This window comes from Macaca fascicularis, chromosome 10, assembly GCF_037993035.2.
Source record: "Macaca fascicularis isolate 582-1 chromosome 10, T2T-MFA8v1.1".
In the NCBI taxonomy this organism is placed as follows: domain Eukaryota; kingdom Metazoa; phylum Chordata; class Mammalia; order Primates; family Cercopithecidae; genus Macaca; species Macaca fascicularis.
This window is the reverse complement of record NC_088384.1, coordinates 74,334,945-74,354,585: the sequence shown is the minus strand read 5'-3', so window position 1 is coordinate 74,354,585 and position 19,641 is coordinate 74,334,945. Positions and strand designations below refer to the sequence as shown.

Sequence of the window (19,641 nt, the reverse complement as noted above, 5' to 3'; positions counted from 1 at the left end):
ATGCCAGACATGCCGACTTGACATTCAGGAATGCCTCCAAGGACTGGGTGCAGCAGACACCTGTCAAGCCCTTATTCAGTGCATACAACTTCCCCTCATAAGAACAGGAAGGAAGGAAAAAAATCAGAGCCTCTGTTCTTCAGTAATTTATTTCAGAACACACATACACACGCACACGCAAAAGTACCAATTTGGTTATTAAACTGCTCAGAGCAACAGCTTTGGGAATCACTCTTACTAAAATTTTTAAAATCCATGTGATTCTAAAAGCCTCAAAGAATAATACTGATTTCTACCTAAGACTTTTATAGGTAGGCAGCAAAGTGATTTTACATGGCATATCAAACCGCAAAATTTTCTACAAATCTCCCTTAAAAAATTATTTACCTTTACCATCATGTCTTTATGTTTTATATGACATATATTTCTTAGAATTACCTTCTTTTGAGTCTTTGACCAGCCTCAGCTCTATTCTTAAAAACCTGACATTATGAATGCTTACTTCTAGACCCAAGGGAACACGAGTCAATTCACTTCTTGCTTCCTTTGTTGAGTTTGCCCAAGGCGGTGGCATTGATGATATGGTTGGAACTCTTGGGTTCTTGCAACATTACATGTTTTTCAACCACCTACTTTGATAATTAGTCCTAAGGAAACTTGGCTCCAGAACTTCTTACATATTAGAATAATAATGGCAGAACGGATCTCAGATCTCAGAGAACCATATTATGTGATTTTTTTAAGATCTTAGTAATACATTTCTCAATAGGACCAGAAGTTTCTGTTCACAAAGTGTGAATGCTCAGGGGGCTGATGTCTGGTGATTCAGCCCAGTAGAATCAGACTTCAGAATTTTATAGACCTGTGATTTTTTAAAGTGAAATATATTGTACCAAAGTTTTTATTCTGCCATGATTCAAAAGATCCAATAACCCCTTATCCACTATCACTATCGTGCATAAATTCACCCTAAAAGATGTTAAGGCCATGATGTCTGATTAAGAGACAGTCCCTAGAAAGATGTCCACATATGTTTATATTTGTAAGCATCATATACTTATATATTACACATATATATCAAAATCTTACCATACATCAGTGAAAATTTTAGTACATGTCTTTAAAGTGTTATAGACTGGTATTTAGGAATTATTAGACTAACCAAACAAGTAGATACAAGATAAGAATGGACTATTCTTCTCTACTGGTTTTGCATTGTGTCAAAACCGGGATCAAAGCCAACAACAGTAACTAGCTTCCACTTCCTTTAAAGCTGAATTATTTATGCTTTGTTCTCTCATGAGAGTGTGATATTCCGACCTGGAACACAGCCTTGGGACACTCATATCCTTTTTTGCTGATGAAGCTATTTGGCTAGTATTTTAAAATAGGAAGCAACAGAGACTCAAACAGGTGTAGTCACTTGCCCAAGATCTCAATAGGGCCAATCTAGGGCAAGACATGCCTATGCCCTTTGCCTCTACATTACACTGCCTTACACATCACAAAACCAAAAACAAACTCCGTAGGAGCCCCTGACATTAACATTATTTGCCCACCCATGCAAATGATTTGGGGCACCTGGAGATGTCCCACAACTGAAGTACATCTTGGGTTAGTTTGTTAGCTTATGACAGGAGGGGCTGGCCTTTTCTTTAAGAACCCATCCTTTCCCATTGGTTCATTCTTAGCAAGACAACTGAATCACATCCCTATAGACTGAGTATAGTATTCAGAAATAAAAGTACTCCACATGGTGACCTGAGAAAAAGATTCAATCGTTGAATTAAACAAGTCACAGGCATCAGTTTGCTTTTGTTAAGTGTAATGTCAATCTTAATATTCTGGTCAGATGACTTATGCTTTTCACCCATTCATTCCCTTTGGCTGAGGAGCTATGATGGCTAAAACATGACTGGTTATACAAAGCTGGTTGATTCAGGAGTACGAGTAGCCAAGATTAGCCTTGCTCTGGGAGAGGTTATTTTTTCCTATATTATGTGGTACTTGATGAAAATAATTAATCAGATAATTATAATTATGATCATGGATATTATTAGGCTTTTTGGAAGCAAATGAATAAATTGTCGTGGTGTCATTTTCTTAGCGAATTAGTTGTTTGGAGACAATATACTTATTTTTCATGGAAGCAAAAGACTTTCATGGAAAGTGAAATAACATGTGCTGCTTTCAGTGCAAACAAAAGATTTCAGCCAGGGAATCTGTGTATTTCAACTAAGTGTAATCTGTAAGGATACATTCTGTCTTCAAAGGAAACCAAAAGATGAACCAGGTTATACGGGGTGACAGGCAGGTAAGCAAACAGAATAGGTATGTGCAACCACACAGCAATTCCTAGTAAACACACAGAGAACAGTCACTGAATCCTTGGCAAGTTTCTCTCTAGGTCAGAGAGCTTTCTGCTTCTACATGTGGCTGAATAGCAGTCCCTGTTTGGTCTAGCATCAGGGGACCGGAAGTTTTGGGTGGGACCTAGGTATAGTAGCTCAGCAAAGAGGTGCAAGAAGAAATTGGTTTGTTTTGATTCAAAAAGAAAAACCGTGGTTTGTAATCCAAGTTGAGTCCACTGAACTCAGCCAAATGACTGTCAACCACATTGCATGTGCCTCCAGGAGCCCCACCCTCATAATAACTCATCCATGAGTCACTGGCTGCCCCTACTGTGAAGAAATGCCACAGGGCACACCACACTGTGATGTCAAAACACACCCCTGTTGTTGGTTCATTCGTGTGCAATTTAGGAGACTATCCTTTCGAATTTTGGTCAGAGACTTGAAATTCCAGAACCAACTGAGTAAGCTGGCCTCAACGAATTTTCTTCCACCATGAATATAAAAGAGATTTTTAAATGACTAACCACAAATCACTGTGAATCACTGAATATAGGAGCTCCCTGGAGATCTTTTTACCACATCGTCTTCCAATGTTACTTTCAAGAACCACGCCTGATCAGGTTACCATTTGTTTAAACTCATCAGTAGCTTTCCATGTTAAGATCAAAGCTGTAATCCTTATTGCAATTTACCAGCCCTGCATCACCTCCCCAGCCTATTCATTTCTATGTTTGTTCCTTCATGCATTAAATATTTATTGGACCCTTGTTACATGTCAGACACTGTTCTAGGAACTGGGGTACTACTAGCAATGGACTAAGTGGATGGGGGTCCTCCTCCTGGAACTGACATTCAGCCATGCCTGCCCCTCACTATCCATGAGCTACCCCTACCCCACACCCTCCTTGCCATTCCTCAAGCACTTCCTTCTGCCTGGAAGACTTTTTATTCCTGGTAAACTCCTGCTGATTCTTCAGATTTTATTTAAAACTTCATTTTCTTTGGGAAGGACCTTCTCTTTTTCTGAACTAGGTCAGATCCCATTCTATAACCACTCTACAGCACTCTTGATTACTTACAATTTCCCTTTTTCTAAGTATTGTTCATCTGTATTTCCTTCCAGACCAAGGATTGGAAGCCTTTTTCTGTAAAGAGATAGATAGTAAATATTTTCAACTCTGTAAGCCATTCAGTCTCTGTTATAACTACTCAATTCTGCCACTGTAGCAGAAATGCAGCCATAGACAATATATAAACCAATGGATATAGCTGTGTTTCAATAAAACTTTATTACAAAATGAGGCTGTGGACCATAATTTGCCAACTTCTAAACAATAGAACTTCCTATGATGATAGAAATGCTCTATAAATGTCCCGTCCAGTAAGGTAGCCACCAACTACATGAGAATATTGAGCACTTGAAATGTGGCTAGTGCAATTGAAGATCTAAATCTCTAAGTTTATTTAATTTTAACTATTGAAGTTTAAATGTAACTCGAGACATATGGCTAGCAACAATTGTATTGAACAGCACAGATCTAAACTGTGAGAGCAGGACCTCTGTCCCTCTTGCTCACACCATTTCACCTGAACCGAGCACACTAGCTGGCACAGAGTAGGTGCTCAATATATATTTCTGGAATGAATGAGTGAACAGATGTATAAATATGTATAAATAAACTGCTATGGCACTTGATTAGACTTCTTGCTCTCTAGTCTTAAAAGGTTCTATTTTTGTTCTATTTTGCACATTGTTTCTTTCCACTAGCCCATGATCTCCATGAGGGTGGGTGCTGTAAGACACTACCCAAGTGATCTTTCCCATGCCCAACACAGGTACACGCACATGGAAGTCAGCCTTTGCACAGTGTTTGCAGCTACTAGTATTCACCTGAGAAGGGAAAAGACTAAGTCCCATGGCTACTCTATTTCTGAAATATGTTCCAGTTTGTCATGTCTCAAAGATCTAACTTTTATTTTTCTTTCGGGCTTCAACCCTGGTATGTGGATTTGAGAGGATCAACTTAGTCCTGTCTTTTCCTGCTTTATAACCTTAGGCAAGTTGCTTAATGTCCTTGTGTCTCTCTTATTAAGTGAAGATAATTCTAATTCCATTACAGTGATCTACCACCTACTTCTTTGGAATAGCATGTAAGTAAATAAGAGCATTTTGAGCACCTTAGAGATAAGCATTGTTCTCACATGGCATATTATAATAGGTCAAGAAGGTGGTAGTTATTCTCAGAGATATCAAACCAATAGTGCATTGTTTTCTCTGATTTATCAGAATAACTTAATAAAAGCTCTGTGTTCCTCAAGTGAGCCAGCCAGTTATGAATAAGATCAGAATAATGCAGTCATTGCAGGATGGTGAAGGATAGCCACTTAGCTCTAAAGCTGAAGTAAGTCCAATTGACTTAGAGCCTCCAATCTAGCTGTCATTCCAAGTGGGGTCCAGTTTACAAATATTTCTGCCCTGCATTTCTTCTGCAGTTCTGATAGGGGAACATCCCAATGAGAGCACACCTTTCTTTCACAACTACCTGAAAGACAAAATCTGGCTTACCCTGCTATCAAAGGCTTTCCATTATTCAATTCCAGTGGACTCTCTACAGCTTATCACCAAGTATATACCATTCAAGGTCCAGCCAGAGGCCCATGCAAGGCTGTGTTCCCTCATTTCCACCCACCAATGGGTGCCCACACTGGTCCTCCTATCCTGAAAGGTCTTTACCATCTCTCTCAACTTTCCCAGTCTTGGCTCTCCCTCATTCACTCATTTCTTCAGCAGATATTCACTCAACACTCTGCTTGGGACTCACCTTAGACCCCTCCATGCAATCCTGCCTTTCGTGGGAATCCTTCATCCTTCACTCACCACTCTGGCTGCACCTTGCCGAAGCCTTGGCCCTCCTTAGATCCTTCCTGACTTGTTGGATGACTTCTCAGGTGGTGAATGGGAAACTCAAGATGATGGGAAATTAAATTAACCTCTTATGAACTGACCTGATTAATAAATAGAAAGAAAGGGCTGGAGTAGCAAATATAGGAAAACTTGACCCCTCAAAGTTTCCATATTTGTAACTTATCACTCTCTTTGACTTCTGGGGTAAGTGAAGCCTAACACTTACAAAAACATGCTCAATCAATCAAGAACTAAGACTTGAGTCTTCTACAGAGTTAATTTTATACTTAAACTTCCTCAGACCTTGATTTGAATTTTGATCAGACCAGGGGTTTCCTAATACAGACGTTTCCTTGAGGAGGTAACTCAGTTCTCAGACTTCTACCAAACCCTTCTAAGCAAAGGTTAGAAATTAAAGAATTTAACAATATTCTTATAGTATGTATGTATTAAGGTAACACTAGGTGTCATAATACATAAGCCACCAAATCCCAATGGCATAACCCAAGAGAAATTTATTTCTATTCATAATAAATCTAATTGGCAGTGATAAGAAGTAGGGTTGGGAGGTGGTAAGGACTCTGTTCCTCACATTTCTTCAGAAAACTAGGCTAACAAAGGTTCTGGAATCTTTAGTGTGTAGCTTCCAAGGTCATCTTGGCCATCAACAATCAGGTGGCAACAGGGAAGAGAGACTTTTATGAGTTAGGCACGGTAGTAACACACTTTGCTTCTACTCACTTCACATTGATCAGAACTCAGTCATATGACCACATTTATCTTCAAGGGATGTCGGAAATGTAGCCTAGCTGTGAGGATGAGAGGTAAATGGGTTTGGTGAATAGCCAGTCTTTGTCACACCAGACAATAATGTTGAAATATTTAAAAGATAATAAGATATAATGGAAGCTATTATTTTTGCAAGTGATCATTTATTTTCTGTTCTTTCATTAATGAACAGAAAATATTTATTAAGTGACTTGCCTATTAAAACTTTTTTAAAATATTATTGTAATACAAGGTGGTAAGTGTAATAATGGTGTAATGCAGTGAGAACATCCAGCCTGGATCTTTTTAGGAAGTGAAGCCAGAGCCATGTCTTAAGGCAGACAAAGAGTGTCTGTATGTGAGGTGAGATGAGGGAGGGGTGAAAGGTGAGAACAGTTAGAAAGAAAGAGAAGAAACTGAAGAAATTACTGAAAAGTGACAGTATGAAAAAAGGCTAGTAAGGAATAAAAAGCAGGGTGTGAAGTGAAAGCCATTTGATACTGCATAGGCAACAAATGGAAGGTGGAACATCAGAGATCAGGCAGATTATTGTCTTCTGTGCTAAATAACTAAGCTCTATACAGAAAACCAACACTTCCCAAAGAGAGTTTTTGTCATGACGTAGGTAGATTTGTATGAAAGGTTAAATAAATGTATTTGATATGTGTGCTAAGTTTCCCAAGTTAAACGGTTTTTCACTTCAGTATTGCTCACAGCACTTAATAAGTTGATTCAATCAGCAAATATTTATCCCACATCGTGTTTGAGGCCATGTGCAGACACTGGGCACACAGTGAGGAATAAGAAAGATATTTCCACTGACTGCTACATCCTAGCTTTTGACATGAAAATCCCCAGCATAGGACAAGGGTACATTTTTTTTTCCCACAACTCTTTTTGTTGATGGCCATCTCTAGGGAGAACTTTGAAACTGCTGTTATGAATAAATGCAAAAGAAATGGAGATGTAATGACTGGCAAAGAATTTAGAATAGTCCTCCTAAAGCAGTTCAGTGAAACACAAGAATAAATAGATAAAAAACTGAATGAAATTTAGAAAACATACTCAAACAAAATGAGAAGTTTAAAAAAAAAAGCAGGGGACATTAAAAGAAAGAAATTCTAGAAGTGAAGAACACCACAACTATACTGTAAACTTCAAGAGAAAGCTTCAACAACAAGTTCAATGAAGCAAAAGAAAGAATCAGTGAGCTTGAATTGAAAACATTTGAAATTTTCCAGTTAGAGGAGAAAAGAGAATTAAAAATAATAAAGACCACACAAATTACAGGACACCATCACGGGGTCTAACTTTTGCATGATAAGGGTTCCTGAGGAAGAAAGGAAAGCAAAAAAAACAGAAATTATATTTGCAGAGAGTAGCTGAAAACATCTAGATCTGGGGAAAGATGCCAACAGATATAAGAAGTACAGAGACCTTGAATAAAATTTAACCCAATGAGAAACTTTACCATCACACATAAAATTAAACTACCCCAAATCAAGAACTAAATAGTGTATCATTTGTGTTAGCTCTACATGTAAATACATACTTTTTGTTATTCACCAAAAAAATGCTGTTATAAATGATGGTTTGATGTTAGAGCTAGAGAAAGAGTTGTCTAGCACCTGCAGAGTTGAGGAGTTGAAATCAAATAAAGAGACCACCCAGGAGGTGATTACAGTGGTCCAGGAGAAAGGTGATGAGTATCTATCCTGATGTTCTCAATTCTATCTTGGGGATCTTTCTCTCTATTCATTGCTACTGTGCCTATCCTTCCACTCCTCAACCATCAAGACTTTGATCAATTCTTCCCTCATTCGTGAAACCTCCACTGCCTTTTCCAGGCAGTGTTAGCGTCATCTTCCTCCCAGTTCTCACAGCTGTTCCCCGGACATCTCTCTATGTACCATTTGTCAACTTTCAGTCTCTCTGTGGACATTTCCTGTCTTCTGGCAGAACAATTGGTAACATGGGCACTCAATGAGACTTGGTTTAGTATTGAACTGGTAAGAAAATAATGACAATAACAAAATATTACAAATAGATTTGGTGCTGGAGTTTTGATGCTGTTGAAAAAGTAAATTTTACTACAAGTTGTCCTAAATATTAGTAGATTTCAGTGGCCTGAACAACTTGAGTTGACTGAGCAACTAGATTTCTTCTACTCCAGCTATCCTACTTGGTTCTGCTAAATAAGAGCTTTCTTGGAGCTTGGATTTTATCATGCGAAACATTGTTTTATTACAGAGTCTGCTAGTAAACTGCCAACAGGTCAATGATTAATTACACTAGGTGCCTTCAGAAACAAAAATAAAATTATCAGGAAGGTGCTGTGTCCAAATAAATTTGTCAACCAATAAATTGTCAGTGGGTCAATGATTAATTGCACTTGGTGCCTTCCAAAACAAAAGTAAAATTATCAGAAAGGTGCTGTGTCCAAATAGGTTTATCATACATGACATATATACATGTAGAATCAAGTGACACATTCTAAACAGAAGCAACTCTCCTATTTGTAAACAAATGATCTGGGCCGAGACTTGAGTTTTATAAAGCATTTGTAAACATTTGTATTTATAAAACACATGTCATAAAGCTGTTGTTAAAATACTCATTTCTTAAAATCCCCAGACAATTTAGGGAAATGAATTCACCCTAATTAAGTAAGGCAAATTAAGTTGTATTATATGCCCTTCCAAGTAAGGTAGAACTGTACTCTCATCACTCTTGCATCATTCCATTTTCATGATCTTTGGTGCTATATCACTTGTATAACTTCAATCGTAGCTAATTGACATTCCAAAGTATTCAGAAGAGAAATAAATGGCAGCTTTGAAATCAATCAGACACTCAAATTGTTGAGACTAAAAGCAAAGTTTTCTACTGAGGAAAGAACTGAATTTTACCAATCATTAGGTGATGATTTAAAAAAAAAATACTTGCCAGAAGTGCATAATCTATACAGTTGACCCTTGAATAACACAAGTTTGAACTGTTAGGATCTACTTATACACTGATTTTTTTCAATAAAAATTACGCTGAGTGCGCCTCTCCTTCCTCCCCTTCCACCTCATCCACCTCTTTCATCTCTGCCACCCCTGAGATAGCAAGACCAACCTCTTCTCTGCCTCCTCCTCCTCCTCAGCCTACTTAGTGTGAAGTCAGTGAGGATTAAGAACTTTACGATGATCTACTTCCACTTAATGAACAGAAAATACAAGTCCTCTCCCTTATGATTTTCTTAATAACACATTTTTCTCTAGCTTACTTTATAGGAATATAGTATATAATACATATAACATACAAAATATGTGATAATCTACTATTCATCAGTAAGGCTTCCCATCAACAGTAGGCTTTTAACAGTAGCAGTTAAGTTTTTGGAAAGTTAAAAGTTACACATGGATTTTTGACTGCACAGAAGGTCAGCACCCTTAACCCCCATGTTGTTCAAGGGTCAAGGGTACTACCAATCAGGTTAGGGCATTCATTAACCAATCAGAGTGGATATGGGACATAAACAACTGAGATGAAGATATCAGTGTGTACTAGATAGCCATCAGTCCTGCCCTCTCCACTGAGACTCATCAGTTTGTCTCATATTTAGTTTACAAGTTTTGTTACTCTGATGGGAACTGACTGATGGATCCTTTCCGCTGCAAGTAATGGAAGCCTCAAATGTGGGTAGATTAAAATGAGGCTTTTCTCATTCTCTCACAGCAAGTCTAGTATTGGGTAGTCCTTGGCTTTGTTGATTCAGAAGTAACTCAACAATGTAATTGAAAACCAGTATTTTCCATCTCTTCATTCTGCCATATTTTGTGCATTAAAAAAAAAAAAATGCGTTCCCCTTATGGCAACAGGAAGGTTGTTGTAATTCCAGAAATCCCAATCAGACACAACAATGTCTGGAGAAAAACAGGGACATTTTCCTTTTTTTCCCCAACTATTTTTATTCTTACATAAAGCTTCCTCAGAAGTCACCCAATGGACCTTCCCTCACTTCCCATTGGCCAAGACTGGTCTTCACGCCCATGTCTAAACCAGTCACTGGCAAGACTACTATGGCTATCTTGGACCAATTATGCTTTACCCCCTGAGGCTAGAGAAAGGTCACCTTCAACTGAACATCAAGGCTCTTCTTACAACAAATAAAGAATATGACCTTAAGGTAGGCAATCAACAGTGCATCACATAACAAACCCTGCCAGATTATCTGTTTGAAAGGAGAATTTGTGGTCTTGTAAAGCCACACTTGCACTCAAGTCTCAGTGTTAATGCTCATGAAACCCAAATTGACCCCCATTTTTATGTTTCATTTCTTCTGTAGTAATAACAGTTGGACCACAGGGCTTGTTCAGAGTCTGAGGGAGAAGTGCTCCTATACAACTATGAATGAAGATTGAATCTTCTACAATCTTTGAAGGCTCATCTCCTATAATAGGACACACTTTCAGGTTATCAAGAATAAAAAGAGTCTTGGAGATGCAGAAAGTATTTATCCTTGAAATATTTTAGATGGGTGGATTAATCAGGATCAAAAATGCTAACTGCTGCAACAGAAAAGCCATAAGTCTCACTAGTTTAACAATGAGTTTTATTCTTCAAACATGTAAAGTTCATTGAATATCAGGCACCACTTTTACCTTGTAGCTTTTCCATCTGGATCTGGTGGTTTGCAAGATTCAATGGTAGAGGAAGAGAGAGATGGATGAGGCATACCAGCTCCTGACTCCCTCAGCCCAGAAGTGACACATGCCATTTTCACTCAGAGTCCATCAGCCAGAATGAGTCATGTGGCCTACCATAATGTCAAGAAAGGCTAGGAAATACAGAGAAAAATATGTGTATATATATATATCTTCATTATTAGCTGTATTCTGTCTGCCACATGGTGTGTAAAAATCATTTCACCATTGATATATTATTGGTCTGCACTTTTCTTTTCCTGTGATGTCTTTGTATAATTTTGGTCACCAGGATAATATAAGGCTCATATAACACATTCAGAAGTGTTTTTTCCTTCTTAATATTTTAGAAGAATTTGTAAAGAATAGGCATTAATTCTTTAAATGTTTGGTAGAATTCACATCTGGGATTGAACTTTTTCTGTGGGAAGTTTCAAATTATTAATTCAATGTCTTCATTTTCACAGGTCCATTCAGATTTTCTACTTCTTATTGAGTTGGTTTTTTGTATTTTGTGTCTTTCTTAGAGTGTCCATTTCATCTTAATTCTAATATGTTGACATATAATTATTCGTCACATTCCCTTATAATCAGTGTCACTTCTGTAAGGACAATAGCAATGTCCCTCTTTCCTGATTTTAGTAATTTGGCTGTTTTCTCTTTTTGCTTGGTCCATCCAAGCAAAGATTTGTTAATTTTGTTGATTTATTTGAAAAGTCAGTTTATTTCTGTTATCTATTTCATTAATTTCCACTCTAATTTTTATGATTGTTTTCTGTTTGCTTTAGCTTTAATTTGTTTTACTTTTTCCATAAGGCGATAAGTTATTGACTTAGATCTTTCTTTTTAAAATATAGGCATTAGAACTATAAATGTCCTGTTAATCACTGCTTTAGCTGTATCTAATAAGTTTAGGTATACATGTCTTCATTTTTATTTATCTCAAAGTGTCTTCTAATTTCACTTGATTTCTTCTTTGACTCATTTACTATTTAGGAAATGTTGTTTAATTTTCTCATATTTGTAAATTTTCCCAGTTTTTCTGTTATTGTTTTCTAATTCCATTGTGATTGGAGAGAACATACTTTGCATAATTTCAAGCCTTTTACATTTATTGAGGCTTATTTTATGACTAGCTGCAGAATGTTCCATGTGCGCTTTAGAAAAATGTGTATTTGCTGTTTTGGGGAGAAGTGTTCTATAGATATCTCTTAAGTCTAGTTGGTTTATACTATTGTTCAAGTCTTCTACTTTCTTGTTGGTCTTCTGCCTAGTTATTTTATTCATTATTGAAAGTAACATATTAAAGACTCTAATATTATCATGAAATTTTCTACTTCTCTCTTTACTTCTATCAGTTTTTACTTTAAACATTTTGGGATGTTGATGGTAGATGCATATATGTTTATTATTGTTACATCTTCCTAATGAATTAACCATTTTATTATTATAAAGTATCTATCTCTCCAGCAACAGTTTTGTTTTAAAATCTATTTTGTCTGATACTATGTTAGCAATTTCAGCTTTCTTACCAGTGCTGTTTTCATTATGTATCTTTTTCCATTCTTTTACTTTTACCTTGTATGCATCTCTGAATCAAAAGTGTATCTGCTCTAGATATCTTACAGTTAGATTTGATTTTGTTTTCATCCAGTTTGACAATCTGCACTTGATTGGATCCTTTCATCCATTCACATCTTCTGTTATAATTGAGATAGTTTCATTTATGTATTTTTGCTTTTTGCCTTCTGTATATCTCATGTCCTTTTTGTTTATCCATTCTTAGTTTAGTGCTTTATTCTGTGTTTTAAGTGAATATTTTCTAGTAGGATTTTTCATTATTTTAATAATTTTTCACTTTTTTTGAGTTTTCTTAGTTGCTGTGAGGCTTACCATACCTATGTTAATGTACCAAAATCAACTTCAAATTTATACAAACTTAAATCCAGTGATACATAGAAATATTACTTCTATATAGCGTACCTTTCCTTTTATGCTGTTATTGTTATGACATCTATATATTTATAAAATCAACAGCACAATCTTATAAATACTGTGTTGTACAATTTTATGTCTTTTTTAAGAAGCTGGAAAAGAAAGGATGCCAAATATATGTGTATGCATGTACGTGTGTGTGTGTGTGTGTGTGTGTATACATATTGAGAAAGAGTTTGTTACATCAACTTTCTTATTTCCCTTCCTATTTAACATTTCTGGTTTTATTCATTAGTTGCTGTGGACTCTAATTGCCACGTTGTATAATTTCCTTAATTCAATATAGTTTTGCTTACATACAATTTCTTTGTGCTGTTTTTGCATAATATATGTCTATATATATAAGTTCAACAATTAATTTATACATATTGTTTTATACAATTTCTTTTAAAATTATGTAATAGTAGTAAAGGGAAGGGAAGAAATGTGTATTTATACTTTTTTTTTTTTTGACGGAGTCTTGCTCTGCCTCCAGGCTGGAGAGCAGTGGTGCAATCTTGGCTCACAGCAACCTCCGCCTCCCGGGTTCAAGCAATTCCCCTGCCTCAGCCTCTCAAGTAGCTGGGACCATAGGCATGTGTCACCACACCCTGCTGATATTTTTGTATTTTAGTAGAGAGAGGGTTTCACTATGTTGGCCAGAATGGTCTCGATCTCCTGACCTCATGATCCACCTGCCTCAGCCCCCCAAAGTGTTAGGATTACAGGCGTGAGCCACTTTTATAATTTCATAATCACCTTTTCCTGTGCTCCCCCCCTTTTTTTTGGTTGGACTTGAATTATTGTCTGAAGTCACTTGCTTTCAGTCTGAAGACCTTCCTTTAATACTTCTTGTAAGGTGGGTCTACTATTAACAGATTCTCTCAGTTTTTGTTTATCCTGAAATATCTTTATTTTGTCTTCATTTTTGAAGGATAATTTTGCCAACATAAGATTATTGGTTGACGTCTTAAAATACTTCTGCATTTTGAATATGTGATCCCACTACATTTTGGCTTCCATTTTTTCTACTCAGAAGAAAGCTGTTCACCTTATTGGGGTTCATTTTTATGTGATCAGTTGTTTGGCTCTTGCTGCTTTTAAGATTTTCTCTTTGTCTCTTAACATTTTTACTATAATATGTCTGATAACAGATCTCTTTGCCCTTATTCAGTTGGATATCATTAAGCTTTCATAGGTATGATTAATGTTTTTCATCAAATTTGGGGAGTTTTCAGCCAATATTTATTGAAATGTTTGTTCTGTTCCTTTTTCTCTCCTCTCTTTCTAACACTCATATTGTGTGTATGTTGGTGTACTCAATGGTATCCCACATGTTTCAGAGACCTTGTTCACTTGTCTTCATTTTTTTCCTCTGGCTTTTTGTTTGTTTGTATTTTGTATAGTATAAATTCCCCTTCTCTATCTTAAAGTTTTCTAATTTTTTGGTCTTCTAGTTTAAATCTGCTACTGAACCCCTCTAATAAGTTTTTGTTTCTGTTATTACACTTTTCAATTTCAGAATTCCCATTTGGTTCTTTTTATTGTAATTTCTATTCTTTATAAATATTTTCTATTTGATAAGACATTGTCATCATACCTTCTTTTACTCCTTTAACATGGTTTTTCTTAGTTCTTCATATATATTTGTAACAGCCATGTGGCAGTATTTACTAAGTCCAACATCTTGGTCCTTCTCATAAGCAATATCTGTTGTTCTTATGTAGACCACATTTTTCTGTTTCTTTACATGACTCATATTTTTGGCCTAAAACTGAACATTTGAAATAAACTGTAGCAACTCTGAATAGTAACCACTGCCCCCACCCCCCGCCCCCACCAGAGGATTGACTGTGCCTTTCCCAAATCACTCTGTAAACTATCTTCCTCTGTTAGTATCACTCCCAACTGTGAGTCTCCACTACTTGCTGCCTGATTGCTCTATTGGTCTTGACAGTGCCCTGGGGCATAAATTGCTTCACAATCTGATCCAATTAAATTCATGATCCTTGGTGTGTTTAGCCTTTGAGGTTTATTCTGATCCTAAGAGGGCTCTTCATAGCTGTCAATTTCCCTGGTTCTCTCTGACTAACCTACCTACATAAAGATTAGCTTGTTGCTTTTACAGAGCTACCAGTCTGTTTTAAAGTGCTTGCCACCAGAATCTCCACTGTTTTCCAGAGCACCCTTTAATCTTGAACTTCCCTACTCTTTGTACCAAATAAGATAAGTTATCTTGGGGAATGCTCTAGAGCTCTCTGTCCCACTGGGCAAAGCCAATGAGTCACTGCTTCAGAGCTAGGGAAAGGATGGTGGCTTTAAGTGGGGCAATACCTTCTGGTTTTCTTGGCTTTCCTCTTCCACCATGGACTCTCTATCCTGCTAGTGTGCTGGAGGAAGGGTAATTGGGGCCCCAGTATTCCCAGCATGCCATGTCTGATACAGAGTCTCTACCCTAGGAGTGGGTGTTCATTAGAGGAAACAAACCCTCAACCTCTCAGCCACACTTGCACAGAATTTAGCCTCTGCAAAACAGAACTGAGAGTGATAAGAAAAGATGGTAGCTTGCCCCTCTCAAAGAAATATCATAACCCTTGCCTGAAGCAGGGGACAGGAAGCCTCATCTTCTTGGCCACCTGCTCAAAGTAGAATGTTTTTACTTGCTGAACTGGGAGGTAAAGGGAGAGAGTAGGTCATGGCTCAATGCCACAGACTCTCAGTGTTCTTTTTTGATATTTAGTGTATTTCCTTAAATCAATATTTCTTCATTTGCTATATGCCCTTAAGACAATGTCCAAATACTTTAAAAAGTTATATTTTTATAATTTTTACCAGTCGTGCTTTATTTCTACTGTGAAGATGATCTCTGAAGCTCTTTATGCCACCAGCAGGGAAATGATTTACCTTCCATAGATTTTTAACCAGCTCCCATGTTTGAACACCATATAATGTTTAAAGTAAATCTCTTATTCTGTAACACTCACAGTGGCCCTGTTTGCCTACTCAAAAGCTAACTGCTACAATGTAGGCAGAGATTTATTCTTAAACACCAGTGTCCTTGGAACACCTTGGAAGAAGGTGTTCTCCCTCAGAGAAGGATCTAGGCCAATCTTGGTCATGATGTGGAAAACCCCAAATACATTCCATTTCAGAAAGGAACATAGCCCTCTAGTTAGCTCCAGTGTTCTAGATTTCCGTTGCCATTTCGTCCTCCCTAAGCCAATCTTATCCCCAACTTTCCTGCCCTTGTATAGCAACTAAGGCCTGAAAGCCTCCTCTTCCCCCTCATTCTCATCCTGACTTTTCTTTTCAATGACTAACCCAGCAGTGTAATGGTGTGTGTCATGTTGCATGGGCTGCCTCATTCTGAGAACAAAAGTCTGTTTGTCAATGGATGGTGAATTTGCAGCATTAAGTTGGTTTTAGATTTGCTCATCCTTTTGTATCATACCCTAAAGAGCTAGAGCACAAGAAGTGACTGCACCACACATTTTTCAAAGTGCTACTGAGATAGTCTGCGTCCTTGTGGTCAGGACAGTCATGTGTGCTCTTCATCCTGCATCCCTCCAGGGGTCGTGTTCCAGGAATTATACTGTCTCTTACCTTTTTCTACAATTATGCTTAATCTATTAAATATTTTTCTAAGCTCCTATATACACTCAGTATTTCTTTATTGCAAAATAAGCAACTCCTCTCACTGTTAGTAACCAAAGCCACCACCTTCTCTCTGTCCTCTTCCCTACCACTACACTTCCTTAATAAGTCATCTCAGCTCCCTGTCCCATTGCCTTCACATTCTCTCTCTCCTTAAGTACCTGCAGTCTGATAAAACTGCAGGGATAACAGGTTGGTAAAATTACTTACTCAAGTTTTCTTGTGAGAGTCCCCACATACAATGGTCTTGTTGAACTTCAGTATCTCAACTTTGTATCACTCTTCAATCTCTTACCTCTTCCTCCCTCTCCCACTTGCTGTCTCCTTAGAGGACCTTCATTCTCCCTCTTCTCCCTAGGTATTGATACATTATATTCTTTTTTCTTGTTTCTTTTTTGTTTTGTTTTGTTTTGTTTTGAGATGGAGTCTTGCTCTGTCGCCCAGGCTGGAGTGCAGTGACGCAATCTCAGCTCACTGCAACCTCTGCCTCCCGGGTTCAAGCAATTCTCCCTACCTCAGCCTCCTGAGTAGCTGGGATTACAGGCGCCCACCACCACGTCCAGCTAATTTTTGTATTTTTTAGTAGAGACAGAGTTTCACCATGTTGGCCAGGCTGGTCTTGAGCTCCTGACCTCAGGTGATCCACCCACCTCGGCCTCCTGAAGTGCTGGGATTACAGGCATGGCCACTGCGCCCCGCTGATACATTATATTCTTGATCAATATATCCTAGGTCAATGTATATCCTTGGTCTCATGTCTTTCTTCGTCAGACTCTCAGTCCCTTTTGCTAGAGTTTTGACAAATCCAGCAAGGAAGCCATATATCCTTGGTCAATATATATGACAGAGTTAAATATTGTCTTTCTCTTTTTTCTCAAATATGTCTCTAAAAGCAGCATTATCCATCCTAATAGTTTTCATCTATCATCTCTATTCAGAATATTTAACAAAAATCATAACATTTAATGAGTTTTTGTGTTGTGGCAGGTAACCTGTATATATTATCTCACTTAATTTTCAAAATGACCTTTACTAGCCCAGACATTTGAGTCCTCAAAAAATTAAGTGACTTTCACAAGGTCACACAGTCAGCAAAGGAAAGTCTGACCCCTGAGCAAATCATCTTCATTGTTATGCTCGACTGCCCAGCAACACCAGGCTCCATTTTAACCTCCTCAGGAATCACTCCTGATCACCCAGTGTGATGTGGTCCCTTCATTTGCATCATCCTGTGATATTCACATTTTGCTCTATGTTATTGTCATTTGTGTCCCCACCACAAACACACACACACACACACACACACCCTATTGCACTATCGATTCTGGGGGAAACATACTGTATTTATTGATTTCATATCTCCTCTAATGTTAGCCTAGGACAGCCAGTAAAAGAGCTACCTGTTGAACAGAAGAATAATTGTCTGTAAAGGGCTCCTTGCATATTCCAGTTTATTTCCAGATATGACAGAGTGCAGGAAGTAAACAAACCCCAGGATGTCACAGTATCCCAAACGACTAGATACTGTAGGCATTGTGGCTCAGGATCTGTTTATTTTTAAGGCTGTTAAAGAAAAGGTAGAACAAGCCAAAGCGTATTATAAATAACAATGCTTATCTGCAGTAATAACAAGTGCTTAATAAATGTAAACTTATTAAGCAAGATTTTATGCTTCATTTACTTTGATAGGATGAAATTTTATATTTCAAGGTAACTATCCAACAACAGATTAGGGAATTCCTCCTGGGAGGTGTGACTGACTTCAATTATAAGTAAAAGAATATAGTGAGTCACTAGCTGTCTTTTAAGGAGACCAATACATTTCCAGACAACTTTTTTCTCTGTGAAGGTATCTCATTTTTCCTCTGCCAAATAAAATTAATTAAGTGACATTAAATTAAAAATGTATCTATTTACATGAGAGGACAGTAGATACTGGTTTGAGCTGACGAACATTGTTGAAATTTTCTCCTTCGTTTTATTACTTTCTTTCGGAACAAGTCACAGGGGCAAATAAATAGTTACATATAGTCCCAGTCTGTGCAACCAACTGAGGGTTTTATTTGCATCTAGGTAGACTATCTGTGATGTACGGTACAGGGTTGCCTCAGAGCCAGTTCAAGCAGAAACTGCCTATGGATTTCGAGAGAAAAGTGCCACTTGATTTGGTTACATGTGAAGCTCATAAATGAAGATGGGTCCAGGAAAGGAAAAAGAGAAAACCTGCTGATTGCCATGGGTTGGACTTGAATGTCCTCACATTTTCTGTCTTTATATACACCCACATAACTTAGCCATTCTCTAAGTCAGCCAAAGGGTTTAATTTGTGAGCAAGTTAAATTAAGGTTCTGAGGTCACCTACACTGGGTTCTCCTTATTCACTCTTTTTCTTCTGTGGTACCCAAAAAAGCACTGTGTCCACAAATTCTGTCCCAAGCCTACTGCTCTCCCCTCTTTATGATTTGTGCCTTATTCACCTTCAACCATGACTTAAACTGTGGCCCATCGTAATTGACTCAGTCAGGGTCTTTCTTTTCTCCTACGTTCCTCAGTGCTCTGGGAATTTATGCAGGCAATTACCACCCCTAAATTAGCACGTTCTGTACAGACTCATCATGTCTTCTCTCCAAAAAGCAGCCCTCCTTCCAAATCCTTATTTCTTCTCATCAAGAATATTACACTGCTCCTTGCAGATAGTTTTCTTTCTCCTCTTCCTTGACTTCATATCTAATCAGTTTAAAAGTTCTGACATGTCTTCCTTCATGAGACTCTGAGTCCCTTTTGCTAGAGTCTGGACAAATCCGACAAGGAAGCCAATTTTATGTCCCTGTGATGCAGAAAGATGTGGGAGGTGGATCTTAAGTGGGCCAGGAGGTCACCTGGAATTGTGGAGATCAACGTAGTCCAAAGGTCAAGTGCAGAACAGACCCAAGGAAAGGAGCTGAAGGTTTGTACTAAAATAGCATAGCAAGATCAGCCATCCGTCAGACCTACATGACTGGAGTAAGGACGTAGTTAGAGGGAGGAGTAGGAATGGAGTCTGTCTTGTTCATCTTTGAATTCCCAGTGCTGAACATGTTGTTTGCTCATGGAAGGCATGCAACAAATGTCCTGTATACAGGTCAAGAGTATAACTTTTTTTTTTTTTTTTTTTTTTTTTTTTTTTTTTTTTTTTTGAGACGGAGTCTTGCTCTGTCACCCAGGCTGGAGTGCAGTGGCCGGATCTCAGCTCACTGCAAGCTCCGCCTCCCGGGTTTATGCCATTCTCCTGCCTCAGCCTCCCGAGTAGCTGGGA

At 37.8% G+C, this 19,641-nt stretch overlaps 1 protein-coding gene and 1 long non-coding RNA gene across 17 annotated transcripts in view; one reads left to right on the top strand and one right to left on the bottom strand.

Moving 5' to 3' along the window:
• The window catches only part of LOC123567108 (uncharacterized), a 238,287-nt gene that overhangs the window by 66,534 nt on the left and 152,112 nt on the right, over positions 1 to 19,641 (bottom strand). For 11 of the 13 annotated variants that reach the window (XR_012419152.1, XR_012419151.1, XR_012419153.1 and 8 more), the window contains one exon: positions 3,434 to 3,499. This is a non-coding gene — a long non-coding RNA (uncharacterized lncRNA). Of the gene's footprint in view, positions 1 to 3,433; positions 3,500 to 5,176; positions 5,517 to 19,641 lie in introns of those variants that run through there. The other 2 variants (XR_012419155.1, XR_012419150.1) reach the window with 2 other exon arrangements.
• SPTLC3 (serine palmitoyltransferase long chain base subunit 3) overlaps positions 1 to 19,641 on the top strand; it is a 179,177-nt gene that overhangs the window by 18,696 nt on the left and 140,840 nt on the right. The gene's annotated exons all lie outside the window — the stretch shown is intronic.